General features: G+C 52.2%; 1 protein-coding gene, 18 non-coding genes and 4 pseudogenes across 20 annotated transcripts in view; all 23 read right to left on the bottom strand.

Moving 5' to 3' along the window:
- Positions 1-14616, bottom strand: part of LOC148668159 (uncharacterized) — a 204585-nt gene that overhangs the window by 95358 nt on the left and 94611 nt on the right. The window lies entirely within an intron of this gene.
- Positions 331-449, bottom strand: LOC148668205 (5S ribosomal RNA). Its single transcript, XR_015938233.1, has one exon. It is a non-coding gene; the product is annotated as a 5S ribosomal RNA (ribosomal RNA).
- LOC148668204 (5S ribosomal RNA) lies at positions 987-1105 on the bottom strand. Its single transcript, XR_015937519.1, has one exon. It is a non-coding gene; the product is annotated as a 5S ribosomal RNA (ribosomal RNA).
- Positions 1643-1761, bottom strand: LOC148668203 (5S ribosomal RNA). The gene has a single exon (XR_015938232.1). It is a non-coding gene; the product is annotated as a 5S ribosomal RNA (ribosomal RNA).
- Positions 2299-2417, bottom strand: LOC148668202 (5S ribosomal RNA; annotated as a pseudogene).
- LOC148668201 (5S ribosomal RNA) lies at positions 2955-3073 on the bottom strand. Its single transcript, XR_015938231.1, has one exon. It is a non-coding gene; the product is annotated as a 5S ribosomal RNA (ribosomal RNA).
- On the bottom strand, positions 3611-3729 carry LOC148668200 (5S ribosomal RNA). The gene has a single exon (XR_015938230.1). It is a non-coding gene; the product is annotated as a 5S ribosomal RNA (ribosomal RNA).
- Positions 4258-4376, bottom strand: LOC148668199 (5S ribosomal RNA). The gene has a single exon (XR_015937518.1). It is a non-coding gene; the product is annotated as a 5S ribosomal RNA (ribosomal RNA).
- LOC148668198 (5S ribosomal RNA) lies at positions 4914-5032 on the bottom strand. Its single transcript, XR_015938229.1, has one exon. It is a non-coding gene; the product is annotated as a 5S ribosomal RNA (ribosomal RNA).
- Positions 5570-5688, bottom strand: LOC148668197 (5S ribosomal RNA). The gene has a single exon (XR_015938228.1). It is a non-coding gene; the product is annotated as a 5S ribosomal RNA (ribosomal RNA).
- LOC148668196 (5S ribosomal RNA) lies at positions 6217-6335 on the bottom strand. The gene has a single exon (XR_015937517.1). It is a non-coding gene; the product is annotated as a 5S ribosomal RNA (ribosomal RNA).
- On the bottom strand, positions 6873-6991 carry LOC148668195 (5S ribosomal RNA). The gene has a single exon (XR_015938227.1). It is a non-coding gene; the product is annotated as a 5S ribosomal RNA (ribosomal RNA).
- On the bottom strand, positions 7529-7647 carry LOC148668194 (5S ribosomal RNA). The gene has a single exon (XR_015938399.1). It is a non-coding gene; the product is annotated as a 5S ribosomal RNA (ribosomal RNA).
- On the bottom strand, positions 8185-8303 carry LOC148668193 (5S ribosomal RNA). The gene has a single exon (XR_015938226.1). It is a non-coding gene; the product is annotated as a 5S ribosomal RNA (ribosomal RNA).
- LOC148668192 (5S ribosomal RNA) lies at positions 8841-8959 on the bottom strand. Its single transcript, XR_015937516.1, has one exon. It is a non-coding gene; the product is annotated as a 5S ribosomal RNA (ribosomal RNA).
- LOC148668191 (5S ribosomal RNA) lies at positions 9496-9614 on the bottom strand (annotated as a pseudogene).
- Positions 10152-10270, bottom strand: LOC148668190 (5S ribosomal RNA; annotated as a pseudogene).
- Positions 10808-10926, bottom strand: LOC148668189 (5S ribosomal RNA). Its single transcript, XR_015938225.1, has one exon. It is a non-coding gene; the product is annotated as a 5S ribosomal RNA (ribosomal RNA).
- Positions 11464-11582, bottom strand: LOC148668188 (5S ribosomal RNA). The gene has a single exon (XR_015937515.1). It is a non-coding gene; the product is annotated as a 5S ribosomal RNA (ribosomal RNA).
- LOC148668187 (5S ribosomal RNA) lies at positions 12120-12238 on the bottom strand. Its single transcript, XR_015938224.1, has one exon. It is a non-coding gene; the product is annotated as a 5S ribosomal RNA (ribosomal RNA).
- Positions 12776-12894, bottom strand: LOC148668186 (5S ribosomal RNA; annotated as a pseudogene).
- Positions 13423-13541, bottom strand: LOC148668185 (5S ribosomal RNA). The gene has a single exon (XR_015938397.1). It is a non-coding gene; the product is annotated as a 5S ribosomal RNA (ribosomal RNA).
- On the bottom strand, positions 14079-14197 carry LOC148668184 (5S ribosomal RNA). The gene has a single exon (XR_015938363.1). It is a non-coding gene; the product is annotated as a 5S ribosomal RNA (ribosomal RNA).

The following is a 14616-nucleotide window of genomic DNA, read 5'->3' as shown; positions in this document are numbered from 1 at the left end:
TCGCTGTGGAGAGCTGCTGCTGTGCTTTGACATCTGAGCTCTGTGGAAAACGATCTCAATACAATTCTGAAAAACGCGACTCTCCGAACGCCAGCCGAACAAGTCTCCACAGCCGAAGCGCTGTGTCTCTTTTCAGCTGGCGATAAACCTTTCCTCGATCCTTTGCGGACTTGTTAAACTGTTCCTGATCAGAATAAAAAACGCTCACGCTAATACACAAGCACCCGTGTCTCGCCAAAGCTGACAAATAAACAGACGGACAAGCCGCACTGCACGTGTGAACAGGGGAATGAGCGAGCGAGCGGGGATAGGGCGCCTCCTGCGCTTAAAAGCTTACAGCACCTGGTATTCCCAGGCGGTCTCCCATCCAAGTACTAACCAGGCCCATCCCTGTTTAGCTTCCGAGATCAGACGAGATCAGGCGTGCTCAAGGGGGTGTGGCCATAAGCGAGAGCAAGGCTCGCTGGCACCCTTCTTATTGAGAGGACAGCTCCGTCACCTCTTTTACGACGCTGCTTTTTTTCCCTTGCGTTTTTCTCTTCTTCCCACGTTCTCTCTCTTCACTGCCTTCGTCCCCGCTCTATTTCACTTCAGCCTTTCACTCTTGCTTCCTTCCAATGAGGACGGAGCTGCGGGAGAAAGGGCGCTATAGAGGATCGCTGTGGAGAGCTGCTGCTGTGCTTTGACATCTGAGCTCTGTGGAAAACGATCTCAATACAATTCTGAAAAACGCGACTCTCCGAACGCCAGCCGAACAAGTCTCCACAGCCGAAGCGCTGTGTCTCTTTTCAGCTGGCGATAAACCTTTCCTCGATCCTTTGCGGACTTGTAAAACTGTTCCTGATCAGAATAAAAAACGCTCACGCTAATACACAAGCACCCGTGTCTCGCCAAAGCTGACAAATAAACAGACGGACAAGCCGCACTGCACGTGTGAACAGGGGAATGAGCGAGCGAGCGGGGATAGGGCGCCTCCTGCGCTTAAAAGCTTACAGCACCTGGTATTCCCAGGCGGTCTCCCATCCAAGTACTAACCAGGCCCATCCCTGTTTAGCTTCCGAGATCAGACGAGATCAGGCGTGCTCAAGGGGGTGTGGCCGTAAGCAAGAGCAAGGCTCGCTGGCACTCTTCTTATTGAGAGGACAGCTCTGTCACCTCTTTTACGACGCTGCTTTTTTTCCCTTGCGTTTTTCTCTTCTTCCCACGTTCTCTCTCTTCACTGCCTTCGTCCCCGCTCTATTTCACTTCAGCCTTTCACTTTTGCTTCCTTCCAATGAGGACGGAGCTGCGGGAGAAAGGGCGCTATAGAGGATCGCTGTGGAGAGCTGCTGCTGTGCTTTGACATCTGAGCTCTGTGGAAAACGATCTCAATACAATTCTGAAAAACGCGACTCTCCGAACGCCAGCCGAACAAGTCTCCACAGCCGAAGCGCTGTGTCTCTTTTCAGCTGGCGATAAACCTTTCCTCGATCCTTTGCGGACTTGTTAAACTGTTCCTGATCAGAATAAAAAACGCTCACGCTAATACACAAGCACCCGTGTCTCGCCAAAGCTGACAAATAAACAGACGGACAAGCCGCACTGCACGTGTGAACAGGGGAATGAGCGAGCGAGCGGGGATAGGGCGCCTCCTGCGCTTAAAAGCTTACAGCACCTGGTATTCCCAGGCGGTCTCCCATCCAAGTACTAACCAGGCCCATCCCTGTTTAGCTTCCGAGATCAGACGAGATCAGGCGTGCTCAAGGGGGTGTGGCCATAAGCGAGAGCAAGGCTCGCTGGCACCCTTCTTATTGAGAGGACAGCTCCGTCACCTCTTTTACGACGCTGCTTTTTTTCCCTTGCGTTTTTCTCTTCTTCCCACGTTCTCTCTCTTCACTGCCTTCGTCCCCGCTCTATATCACTTCAGCCTTTCACTCTTGCTTCCTTCCAATGAGGACGGAGCTGCGGGAGATAGGGCGCTATAGAGGATCGCTGTGGAGAGCTGCTGCTGTGCTTTGACATCTGAGCTCTGTGGAAAACGATCTCAATACAATTCTGAAAAACGCAACTCTCCGAACGCCAGCCGAACAAGTCTCCACAGCCGAAGCGCTGTGTCTCTTTTCAGCTGGCGATAAACCTTTCCTCGATCCTTTGCGGACTTGTAAAACTGTTCCTGATCAGAATAAAAAACGCTCACGCTAATACACAAGCACCCGTGTCTCGCCAAAGCTGAGAAATAAACAGACGGACAAGCCGCACTGCACGTGTGAACAGGGGAATGAGCGAGCGAGCGGGGATAGGGCGCCTCCTGCGCTTAAAAGCTTACAGCACCTGGTATTCCCAGGCGGTCTCCCACCCAAGTACTAACCAGGCCAATCCCTGTTTAGCTTCCGAGATCAGACGAGATCAGGCGTGCTCAAGGGGGTGTGGCCGTAAGCAAGAGCAAGGCTCGCTGGCACTCTTCTTATTGAGAGGACAGCTCTGTCACCTCTTTTACGACGCTGCTTTTTTTCCCTTGCGTTTTTCTCTTCTTCCCACGTTCTCTCTCTTCACTGCCTTCGTCCCCGCTCTATTTCACTTCAGCCTTTCACTTTTGCTTCCTTCCAATGAGGACGGAGCTGCGGGAGAAAGGGCGCTATAGAGGATCGCTGTGGAGAGCTGCTGCTGTGCTTTGACATCTGAGCTCTGTGGAAAACGATCTCAATACAATTCTGAAAAACGCGACTCTCCGAACGCCAGCCGAACAAGTCTCCACAGCCGAAGCGCTGTGTCTCTTTTCAGCTGGCGATAAACCTTTCCTCGATCCTTTGCGGACTTGTTAAACTGTTCCTGATCAGAATAAAAAACGCTCACGCTAATACACAAGCACCCGTGTCTCGCCAAAGCTGACAAATAAACAGACGGACAAGCCGCACTGCACGTGTGAACAGGGGAATGAGCGAGCGAGCGGGGATAGGGCGCCTCCTGCGCTTAAAAGCTTACAGCACCTGGTATTCCCAGGCGGTCTCCCATCCAAGTACTAACCAGGCCCATCCCTGTTTAGCTTCCGAGATCAGACGAGATCAGGCGTGCTCAAGGGGGTGTGGCCATAAGCGAGAGCAAGGCTCGCTGGCACCCTTCTTATTGAGAGGACAGCTCCGTCACCTCTTTTACGACGCTGCTTTTTTTCCCTTGCGTTTTTCTCTTCTTCCCACGTTCTCTCTCTTCACTGCCTTCGTCCCCGCTCTATTTCACTTCAGCCTTTCACTCTTGCTTCCTTCCAATGAGGACGGAGCTGCGGGAGAAAGGGCGCTATAGAGGATCGCTGTGGAGAGCTGCTGCTGTGCTTTGACATCTGAGCTCTGTGGAAAACGATCTCAATACAATTCTGAAAAACGCGACTCTCCGAACGCCAGCCGAACAAGTCTCCACAGCCGAAGCGCTGTGTCTCTTTTCAGCTGGCGATAAACCTTTCCTCGATCCTTTGCGGACTTGTAAAACTGTTCCTGATCAGAATAAAAAACGCTCACGCTAATACACAAGCACCCGTGTCTCGCCAAAGCTGACAAATAAACAGACGGACAAGCCGCACTGCACGTGTGAACAGGGGAATGAGCGAGCGAGCGGGGATAGGGCGCCTCCTGCACTTAAAAGCTTACAGCACCTGGTATTCCCAGGCGGTCTCCCATCCAAGTACTAACCAGGCCCATCCCTGTTTAGCTTCCGAGATCAGACGAGATCAGGCGTGCTCAAGGGGGTGTGGCCATAAGCGAGAGCAAGGCTCGCTGGCACCCTTCTTATTGAGAGGACAGCTCCGTCACCTCTTTTACGACGCTGCTTTTTTCCCTTGCGTTTTTCTCTTCTTTCCTCTCTTCACTGCCTTCGTCCCCGCTCTATTTCACTTCAGCCTTTCACTCTTGCTTCCTTCCAATGAGGACGGAGCTGCGGGAGAAAGGGCGCTATAGAGGATCGCTGTGGAGAGCTGCTGCTGTGCTTTGACATCTGAGCTCTGTGGAAAACGATCTCAATACAATTCTGAAAAACGCGACTCTCCAAACGCCAGCCGAACAAGTCTCCACAGCCGAAGCGCTGTGTCTCTTTTCAGCTGGTGATAAACCTTTCCTCGATCCTTTGCGGACTTGTAAAACTGTTCCTGATCAGAATAAAAAACGCTCACGCTAATACACAAGCACCCGTGTCTCGCCAAAGCTGACAAATAAACAGACGGACAAGCCGCACTGCACGTGTGAACAGGGGAATGAGCGAGCGAGCGGGGATAGGGCGCCTCCTGCGCTTAAAAGCTTACAGCACCTGGTATTCCCAGGCGGTCTCCCATCCAAGTACTAACCAGGCCCATCCCTGTTTAGCTTCCGAGATCAGACGAGATCAGGCGTGCTCAAGGGGGTGTGGCCGTAAGCAAGAGCAAGGCTCGCTGGCACTCTTCTTATTGAGAGGACAGCTCTGTCACCTCTTTTACGACGCTGCTTTTTTTCCCTTGCGTTTTTCTCTTCTTCCCACGTTCTCTCTCTTCACTGCCTTCGTCCCCGCTCTATTTCACTTCAGCCTTTCACTTTTGCTTCCTTCCAATGAGGACGGAGCTGCGGGAGAAAGGGCGCTATAGAGGATCGCTGTGGAGAGCTGCTGCTGTGCTTTGACATCTGAGCTCTGTGGAAAACGATCTCAATACAATTCTGAAAAACGCGACTCTCCGAACGCCAGCCGAACAAGTCTCCACAGCCGAAGCGCTGTGTCTCTTTTCAGCTGGCGATAAACCTTTCCTCGATCCTTTGCGGACTTGTTAAACTGTTCCTGATCAGAATAAAAAACGCTCACGCTAATACACAAGCACCCGTGTCTCGCCAAAGCTGACAAATAAACAGACGGACAAGCCGCACTGCACGTGTGAACAGGGGAATGAGCGAGCGAGCGGGGATAGGGCGCCTCCTGCGCTTAAAAGCTTACAGCACCTGGTATTCCCAGGCGGTCTCCCATCCAAGTACTAACCAGGCCCATCCCTGTTTAGCTTCCGAGATCAGACGAGATCAGGCGTGCTCAAGGGGGTGTGGCCATAAGCGAGAGCAAGGCTCGCTGGCACCCTTCTTATTGAGAGGACAGCTCCGTCACCTCTTTTACGACGCTGCTTTTTTTCCCTTGCGTTTTTCTCTTCTTCCCACGTTCTCTCTCTTCACTGCCTTCGTCCCCGCTCTATTTCACTTCAGCCTTTCACTCTTGCTTCCTTCCAATGAGGACGGAGCTGCGGGAGAAAGGGCGCTATAGAGGATCGCTGTGGAGAGCTGCTGCTGTGCTTTGACATCTGAGCTCTGTGGAAAACGATCTCAATACAATTCTGAAAAACGCGACTCTCCGAACGCCAGCCGAACAAGTCTCCACAGCCGAAGCGCTGTGTCTCTTTTCAGCTGGCGATAAACCTTTCCTCGATCCTTTGCGGACTTGTAAAACTGTTCCTGATCAGAATAAAAAACGCTCACGCTAATACACAAGCACCCGTGTCTCGCCAAAGCTGACAAATAAACAGACGGACAAGCCGCACTGCACGTGTGAACAGGGGAATGAGCGAGCGAGCGGGGATAGGGCGCCTCCTGCACTTAAAAGCTTACAGCACCTGGTATTCCCAGGCGGTCTCCCATCCAAGTACTAACCAGGCCCATCCCTGTTTAGCTTCCGAGATCAGACGAGATCAGGCGTGCTCAAGGGGGTGTGGCCATAAGCGAGAGCAAGGCTCGCTGGCACCCTTCTTATTGAGAGGACAGCTCCGTCACCTCTTTTACGACGCTGCTTTTTTCCCTTGCGTTTTTCTCTTCTTTCCTCTCTTCACTGCCTTCGTCCCCGCTCTATTTCACTTCAGCCTTTCACTCTTGCTTCCTTCCAATGAGGACGGAGCTGCGGGAGAAAGGGCGCTATAGAGGATCGCTGTGGAGAGCTGCTGCTGTGCTTTGACATCTGAGCTCTGTGGAAAACGATCTCAATACAATTCTGAAAAACGCGACTCTCCAAACGCCAGCCGAACAAGTCTCCACAGCCGAAGCGCTGTGTCTCTTTTCAGCTGGTGATAAACCTTTCCTCGATCCTTTGCGGACTTGTAAAACTGTTCCTGATCAGAATAAAAAACGCTCACGCTAATACACAAGCACCCGTGTCTCGCCAAAGCTGACAAATAAACAGACGGACAAGCCGCACTGCACGTGTGAACAGGGGAATGAGCGAGCGAGCGGGGATAGGGCGCCTCCTGCGCTTAAAAGCTTACAGCACCTGGTATTCCCAGGCGGTCTCCCATCCAAGTACTAACCAGGCCCATCCCTGTTTAGCTTCCGAGATCAGACGAGATCAGGCGTGCTCAAGGGGGTGTGGCCGTAAGCAAGAGCAAGGCTCGCTGGCACTCTTCTTATTGAGAGGACAGCTCTGTCACCTCTTTTACGACGCTGCTTTTTTTCCCTTGCGTTTTTCTCTTCTTCCCACGTTCTCTCTCTTCACTGCCTTCGTCCCCGCTCTATTTCACTTCAGCCTTTCACTTTTGCTTCCTTCCAATGAGGACGGAGCTGCGGGAGAAAGGGCGCTATAGAGGATCGCTGTGGAGAGCTGCTGCTGTGCTTTGACATCTGAGCTCTGTGGAAAACGATCTCAATACAATTCTGAAAAACGCGACTCTCCGAACGCCAGCCGAACAAGTCTCCACAGCCGAAGCGCTGTGTCTCTTTTCAGCTGGCGATAAACCTTTCCTCGATCCTTTGCGGACTTGTTAAACTGTTCCTGATCAGAATAAAAAACGCTCACGCTAATACACAAGCACCCGTGTCTCGCCAAAGCTGACAAATAAACAGACGGACAAGCCGCACTGCACGTGTGAACAGGGGAATGAGCGAGCGAGCGGGGATAGGGCGCCTCCTGCGCTTAAAAGCTTACAGCACCTGGTATTCCCAGGCGGTCTCCCATCCAAGTACTAACCAGGCCCATCCCTGTTTAGCTTCCGAGATCAGACGAGATCAGGCGTGCTCAAGGGGGTGTGGCCATAAGCGAGAGCAAGGCTCGCTGGCACCCTTCTTATTGAGAGGACAGCTCCGTCACCTCTTTTACGACGCTGCTTTTTTTCCCTTGCGTTTTTCTCTTCTTCCCACGTTCTCTCTCTTCACTGCCTTCGTCCCCGCTCTATTTCACTTCAGCCTTTCACTCTTGCTTCCTTCCAATGAGGACGGAGCTGCGGGAGAAAGGGCGCTATAGAGGATCGCTGTGGAGAGCTGCTGCTGTGCTTTGACATCTGAGCTCTGTGGAAAACGATCTCAATACAATTCTGAAAAACGCGACTCTCCGAACGCCAGCCGAACAAGTCTCCACAGCCAAAGCGCTGTGTCTCTATTCAGCTGGCGATAAACCTTCCCTCGATTCTTTGCGGACTTGTTAAACTGTTCCTGATCAGAATAAAAAACGCTCACGCTAATACACAAGCACCCGTGTCTCGCCAAAGCTGACAAATAAACAGACGGACAAGCCGCACTGCACGTGTGAACAGGGGAATGAGCGAGCGAGCGGGGATAGGGCGCCTCCTGCGCTTAAAAGCTTACAGCACCTGGTATTCCCAGGCGGTCTCCCATCCAAGTACTAATCAGGCCCATCCCTGTTTAGCTTCCGAGATCAGACGAGATCAGGCGTGCTCAAGGGGGTGTGGCCGTAAGCGAGAGCTAAGCTCGCTGGCACCCTTCTTATTGAGAGGACAGCTCCGTCACCTCTTTTACGACGCTGCTTTTTTTCTCTTGCGTTTTTCTCTTCTTCCCACGTTCTCTCTCTTCACTGCCTTCGTCCCCGCTCTATTTCACTTCAGCCTTTCACTCTTGCTTCCTTCCAATGAGGACGGAGCTGCGGGAGAAAGGGCGCTATAGAGGATCGCTGTGGAGAGCTGCTGCTGTGCTTTGACATCTGAGCTCTGTGGAAAACGATCTCAATACAATTCTGAAAAACGTGACTCTCCGAACGCCAGCCGAACAAGTCTCCACAGCCGAAGCGCTGTGTCTCTTTTCAGCTGGCGATAAACCTTTCGTCGATCCTTTGCGGACTTGTTAAACTGTTCATGATCAGAATAAAAAACGCTCACGCTAATACACAAGCACCCGTGTCTCGCCAAAGCTGACAAATAAACAGACGGACAAGCCGCACTGCACGTGTGAACAGGGGAATGAGCGAGAGAGCGGGGATAGGGCGCCTCCTGCGCTTAAAAGCTTACAGCACCTGGTATTCCCAGGCGGTCTCCCATCCAAGTACTAACCAGGCCCATCCCTGTTTAGCTTCCGAGATCAGACGAGATCAGGCGTGCTCAAGGGGGTGTGGCCATAAGCGAGAACAAGGCTCGCTGGCACCCTTCTTATTGAGAGGACAGCTCCGTCACCTCTTTTACGACGCTGCTTTTTTTCCCTTGCGTTTTTCTCTTCTTCCCACGTTCTCTCTCTTCACTGCCTTCGTCCCCGCTCTATATCACTTCAACCTTTCACTCTTGCTTCCTTCCAATGAGGACGGAGCTGCGGGAGATAGGGCGCTATAGAGGATCGCTGTGGAGAGCTGCTGCTGTGCTTTGACATCTGAGCTCTGTGGAAAACGATCTCAATACAATTCTGAAAAACGCAACTCTCCGAACGCCAGCCGAACAAGTCTCCACAGCCGAAGCGCTGTGTCTCTTTTCAGCTGGCGATAAACCTTTCCTCGATCCTTTGCGGACTTGTTAAACTGTTCCTGATCAGAATAAAAAACGCTCACGCTAATACACAAGCACCCGTGTCTCGCCAAAGCTGACAAATAAACAGACGGACAAGCCGCACTGCACGTGTGAACAGGGGAATGAGCCAGCGAGCGGGGATAGGGCGCCTCCTGCGCTTAAAAGCTTACAGCACCTGGTATTCCCAGGCGGTCTCCCATCCAAGTACTAACCAGGCCCATCCCTGTTTAGCTTCCGAGATCAGACGAGATCAGGCGTGCTCAAGGGGGTGTGGCCGTAAGCGAGAGCAAGGCTCGCTGGCACCCTTCTTATTGAGAGGACAGCTCCGTCACCTCTTTTACGACGCTGCTTTTTTCCCTTGCGTTTTTCTCTTCTTTCCACGTTCTCTCTCTTCACTGCCTTCGTCCCCGCTCTATTTCACTTCAGCCTTTCACTCTTGCTTCCTTCCAATGAGGACGGAGCTGCGGGAGAAAGGGCGCTATAGACGATCGCTGTGGAGAGCTGCTGCTGTGCTTTGACATCTGAGCTCTGTGGAAAACGATCTCAATACAATTCTGAAAAACGCGACTCTCCGAACGCCAGCCGAACAAGTCTCCACAGCCGAAGCGCTGTGTCTCTTTTCAGCTGGCGATAAACCTTTCCTCGATCCTTTGCGGACTTGTAAAACTGTTCCTGATCAGAATAAAAAACGCTCACGCTAATACACAAGCACCCGTGTCTCGCCAAAGCTGAGAAATAAACAGACGGACAAGCCGCACTGCACGTGTGAACAGGGGAATGAGCGAGCGAGCGGGGATAGGGCGCCTCCTGCGCTTAAAAGCTTACAGCACCTGGTATTCCCAGGCGGTCTCCCATCCAAGTACTAACCAGGCCAATCCCTGTTTAGCTTCCGAGTTCAGACGAGACCAGGCGTGCTCAAGGGGGTGTGGCCGTAAGCAAGAGCAAGGCTCGCTGGCACCCTTCTTATTGAGAGGACAGCTCCGTCACCTCTTTTACGACGCTGCTTTTTTTCCCTTGCGTTTTTCTCTTCTTCCCACGTTCTCTCTCTTCACTGCCTTCGTCCCCGCTCTATATCACTTCAGCCTTTCACTCTTGCTTCCTTCCAATGAGGACGGAGCTGCGGGAGATAGGGCGCTATAGAGGATCGCTGTGGAGAGCTGCTGCTGTGCTTTGACATCTGAGCTCTGTGGAAAACGATCTCAATACAATTCTGAAAAACGCAACTCTCCGAACGCCAGCCGAACAAGTCTCCACAGCCGAAGCGCTGTGTCTCTTTTCAGCTGGCGATAAACCTTTCCTCGATCCTTTGCGGACTTGTAAAACTGTTCCTGATCAGAATAAAAAACGCTCACGCTAATACACAAGCACCCGTGTCTCGCCAAAGCTGAGAAATAAACAGACGGACAAGCCGCACTGCACGTGTGAACAGGGGAATGAGCGAGCGAGCGGGGATAGGGCGCCTCCTGCGCTTAAAAGCTTACAGCACCTGGTATTCCCAGGCGGTCTCCCACCCAAGTACTAACCAGGCCAATCCCTGTTTAGCTTCCGAGATCAGACGAGATCAGGCGTGCTCAAGGGGGTGTGGCCGTAAGCAAGAGCAAGGCTCGCTGGCACTCTTCTTATTGAGAGGACAGCTCTGTCACCTCTTTTACGACGCTGCTTTTTTTCCCTTGCGTTTTTCTCTTCTTCCCACGTTCTCTCTCTTCACTGCCTTCGTCCCCGCTCTATTTCACTTCAGCCTTTCACTTTTGCTTCCTTCCAATGAGGACGGAGCTGCGGGAGAAAGGGCGCTATAGAGGATCGCTGTGGAGAGCTGCTGCTGTGCTTTGACATCTGAGCTCTGTGGAAAACGATCTCAATACAATTCTGAAAAACGCGACTCTCCGAACGCCAGCCGAACAAGTCTCCACAGCCGAAGCGCTGTGTCTCTTTTCAGCTGGCGATAAACCTTTCCTCGATCCTTTGCGGACTTGTTAAACTGTTCCTGATCAGAATAAAAAACGCTCACGCTAATACTCAAGCACCCGTGTCTCGCCAAAGCTGACAAATAAACAGACGGACAAGCCGCACTGCACGTGTGAACAGGGGAATGAGCGAGCGAGCGGGGATAGGGCGCCTCCTGCGCTTAAAAGCTTACAGCACCTGGTATTCCCAGGCGGTCTCCCATCCAAGTACTAACCAGGCCCATCCCTGTTTAGCTTCCGAGATCAGACGAGATCAGGCGTGCTCAAGGGGGTGTGGCCATAAGCGAGAGGAAGGCTCGCTGGCACCCTTCTTATTGAGAGGACAGCTCCGTCACCTCTTTTACGATGCTGCTTTTTTTCCCTTGCGTTTTTCTCTTCTTCCCACGTTCTCTCTCTTCACTGCCTTCGTCCCCGCTCTATTTCACTTCAGCCTTTCACTCTTGCTTCCTTCCAATGAGGACGGAGCTGCGGGAGAAAGGGCGCTATAGAGGATCGCTGTGGAGAGCTGCTGCTGTGCTTTGACATCTGAGCTCTGTGGAAAACGATCTCAATACAATTCTGAAAAACGCGACTCTCCAAACGCCAGCCGAACAAGTCTCCACAGCCGAAGCGCTGTGTCTCTTTTCAGCTGGTGATAAACCTTTCCTCGATCCTTTGCGGACTTGTAAAACTGTTCCTGATCAGAATAAAAAACGCTCACGCTAATACACAAGCACCCGTGTCTCGCCAAAGCTGACAAATAAACAGACGGACAAGCCGCACTGCACGTGTGAACAGGGGAATGAGCGAGCGAGCGGGGATAGGGCGCCTCCTGCGCTTAAAAGCTTACAGCACCTGGTATTCCCAGGCGGTCTCCCATCCAAGTACTAACCAGGCCCATCCCTGTTTAGCTTCCGAGATCAGACGAGATCAGGCGTGCTCAAGGGGGTGTGGCCGTAAGCAAGAGCAAGGCTCGCTGGCACTCTTCTTATTGAGAGGACAGCTCTGTCACCTCTTTTACGACGCTGCTTTTTTTCCCTTGCGTTTTTCTCTTCTTCCCACGTTCTCTCTCTTCACTGCCTTCGTCCCCGCTCTATTTCACTTCAGCCTTTCACTTTTGCTTCCTTCCAATGAGGACGGAGCTGCGGGAGAAAGGGCGCTATAGAGGATCGCTGTGGAGAGCTGCTGCTGTGCTTTGACATCTGAGCTCTGTGGAAAACGATCTCAATACAATTCTGAAAAACGCGACTCTCCGAACGCCAGCCGAACAAGTCTCCACAGCCGAAGCGCTGTGTCTCTTTTCAGCTGGCGATAAACCTTTCCTCGATCCTTTGCGGACTTGTTAAACTGTTCCTGATCAGAATAAAAAACGCTCACGCTAATACACAAGCACCCGTGTCTCGCCAAAGCTGACAAATAAACAGACGGACAAGCCGCACTGCACGTGTGAACAGGGGAATGAGCGAGCGAGCGGGGATAGGGCGCCTCCTGCGCTTAAAAGCTTACAGCACCTGGTATTCCCAGGCGGTCTCCCATCCAAGTACTAACCAGGCCCATCCCTGTTTAGCTTCCGAGATCAGACGAGATCAGGCGTGCTCAAGGGGGTGTGGCCATAAGCGAGAGCAAGGCTCGCTGGCACCCTTCTTATTGAGAGGACAGCTCCGTCACCTCTTTTACGACGCTGCTTTTTTTCCCTTGCGTTTTTCTCTTCTTCCCACGTTCTCTCTCTTCACTGCCTTCGTCCCCGCTCTATTTCACTTCAGCCTTTCACTCTTGCTTCCTTCCAATGAGGACGGAGCTGCGGGAGAAAGGGCGCTATAGAGGATCGCTGTGGAGAGCTGCTGCTGTGCTTTGACATCTGAGCTCTGTGGAAAACGATCTCAATACAATTCTGAAAAACGCGACTCTCCGAACGCCAGCCGAACAAGTCTCCACAGCCGAAGCGCTGTGTCTCTTTTCAGCTGGCGATAAACCTTTCCTCGATCCTTTGCGGACTTGTAAAACTGTTCCTGATCAGAATAAAAAACGCTCACGCTAATACACAAGCACCCGTGTCTCGCCAAAGCTGACAAATAAACAGACGGACAAGCCGCACTGCACGTGTGAACAGGGGAATGAGCGAGCGAGCGGGGATAGGGCGCCTCCTGCACTTAAAAGCTTACAGCACCTGGTATTCCCAGGCGGTCTCCCATCCAAGTACTAACCAGGCCCATCCCTGTTTAGCTTCCGAGATCAGACGAGATCAGGCGTGCTCAAGGGGGTGTGGCCATAAACGAGAGCAAGGCTCGCTGGCACCCTTCTTATTGAGAGGACAGCTCCGTCACCTCTTTTACGACGCTGCTTTTTTCCCTTGCGTTTTTCTCTTCTTTCCTCTCTTCACTGCCTTCGTCCCCGCTCTATTTCACTTCAGCCTTTCACTCTTGCTTCCTTCCAATGAGGACGGAGCTGCGGGAGAAAGGGCGCTATAGAGGATCGCTGTGGAGAGCTGCTGCTGTGCTTTGACATCTGAGCTCTGTGGAAAACGATCTCAATACAATTCTGAAAAACGCGACTCTCCGAACGCCAGCCGAACAAGTCTCCACAGCCAAAGCGCTGTGTCTCTATTCAGCTGGCGATAAACCTTCCCTCGATTCTTTGCGGACTTGTTAAACTGTTCCTGATCAGAATAAAAAACGCTCACGCTAATACACAAGCACCCGTGTCTCGCCAAAGCTGACAAATAAACAGACGGACAAGCCGCACTGCACGTGTGAACAGGGGAATGAGCGAGCGAGCGGGGATAGGGCGCCTCCTGCGCTTAAAAGCTTACAGCACCTGGTATTCCCAGGCGGTCTCCCATCCAAGTACTAATCAGGCCCATCCCTGTTTAGCTTCCGAGATCAGACGAGATCAGGCGTGCTCAAGGGGGTGTGGCCGTAAGCGAGAGCTAAGCTCGCTGGCACCCTTCTTATTGAGAGGACAGCTCCGTCACCTCTTTTACGACGCTGCTTTTTTTCTCTTGCGTTTTTCTCTTCTTCCCACGTTCTCTCTCTTCACTGCCTTCGTCCCCGCTCTATTTCACTTCAGCCTTTCACTCTTGCTTCCTTCCAATGAGGACGGAGCTGCGGGAGAAAGGGCGCTATAGAGGATCGCTGTGGAGAGCTGCTGCTGTGCTTTGACATCTGAGCTCTGTGGAAAACGATCTCAATACAATTCTGAAAAACGTGACTCTCCGAACGCCAGCCGAACAAGTCTCCACAGCCGAAGCGCTGTGTCTCTTTTCAGCTGGCGATAAACCTTTCGTCGATCCTTTGCGGACTTGTTAAACTGTTCATGATCAGAATAAAAAACGCTCACGCTAATACACAAGCACCCGTGTCTCGCCAAAGCTGACAAATAAACAGACGGACAAGCCGCACTGCACGTGTGAACAGGGGAATGAGCGAGAGAGCGGGGATAGGGCGCCTCCTGCGCTTAAAAGCTTACAGCACCTGGTATTCCCAGGCGGTCTCCCATCCAAGTACTAACCAGGCCCATCCCTGTTTAGCTTCCGAGATCAGACGAGATCAGGCGTGCTCAAGGGGGTTTGGCCATAAGCGAGAACAAGGCTCGCTGGCACCCTTCTTATTGAGAGGACAGCTCCGTCACCTCTTTTACGACGCTGCTTTTTTTCCCTTGCGTTTTTCTCTTCTTCCCACGTTCTCTCTCTTCACTGCCTTCGTCCCCGCTCTATATCACTTCAACCTTTCACTCTTGCTTCCTTCCAATGAGGACGGAGCTGCGGGAGATAGGGCGCTATAGAGGATCGCTGTGGAGAGCTGCTGCTGTGCTTTGACATCTGAGCTCTGTGGAAAACGATCTCAATACAATTCTGAAAAACGCAACTCTCCGAACGCCAGCCGAACAGGTCTCCACAGCCGAAGCGCTGTGTCTCTTTTCAGCTGGCGATAAACCTTCCCTCGATCCTTTGCGGACTTGTTAAACTGTTCCTGATCAGAATAAAAAACGCTCACGCTA

This window comes from Lepisosteus platostomus, chromosome 5, assembly GCF_059453375.1.
Source record: "Lepisosteus platostomus isolate fLepPlt1 chromosome 5, fLepPlt1.hap1, whole genome shotgun sequence".
In the NCBI taxonomy this organism is placed as follows: Eukaryota; Metazoa; Chordata; class Actinopteri; order Semionotiformes; family Lepisosteidae; genus Lepisosteus; species Lepisosteus platostomus.
The sequence above is the reverse complement of the archived record's forward strand: the minus strand, read 5'-3'. Positions and strand labels throughout refer to the sequence as shown.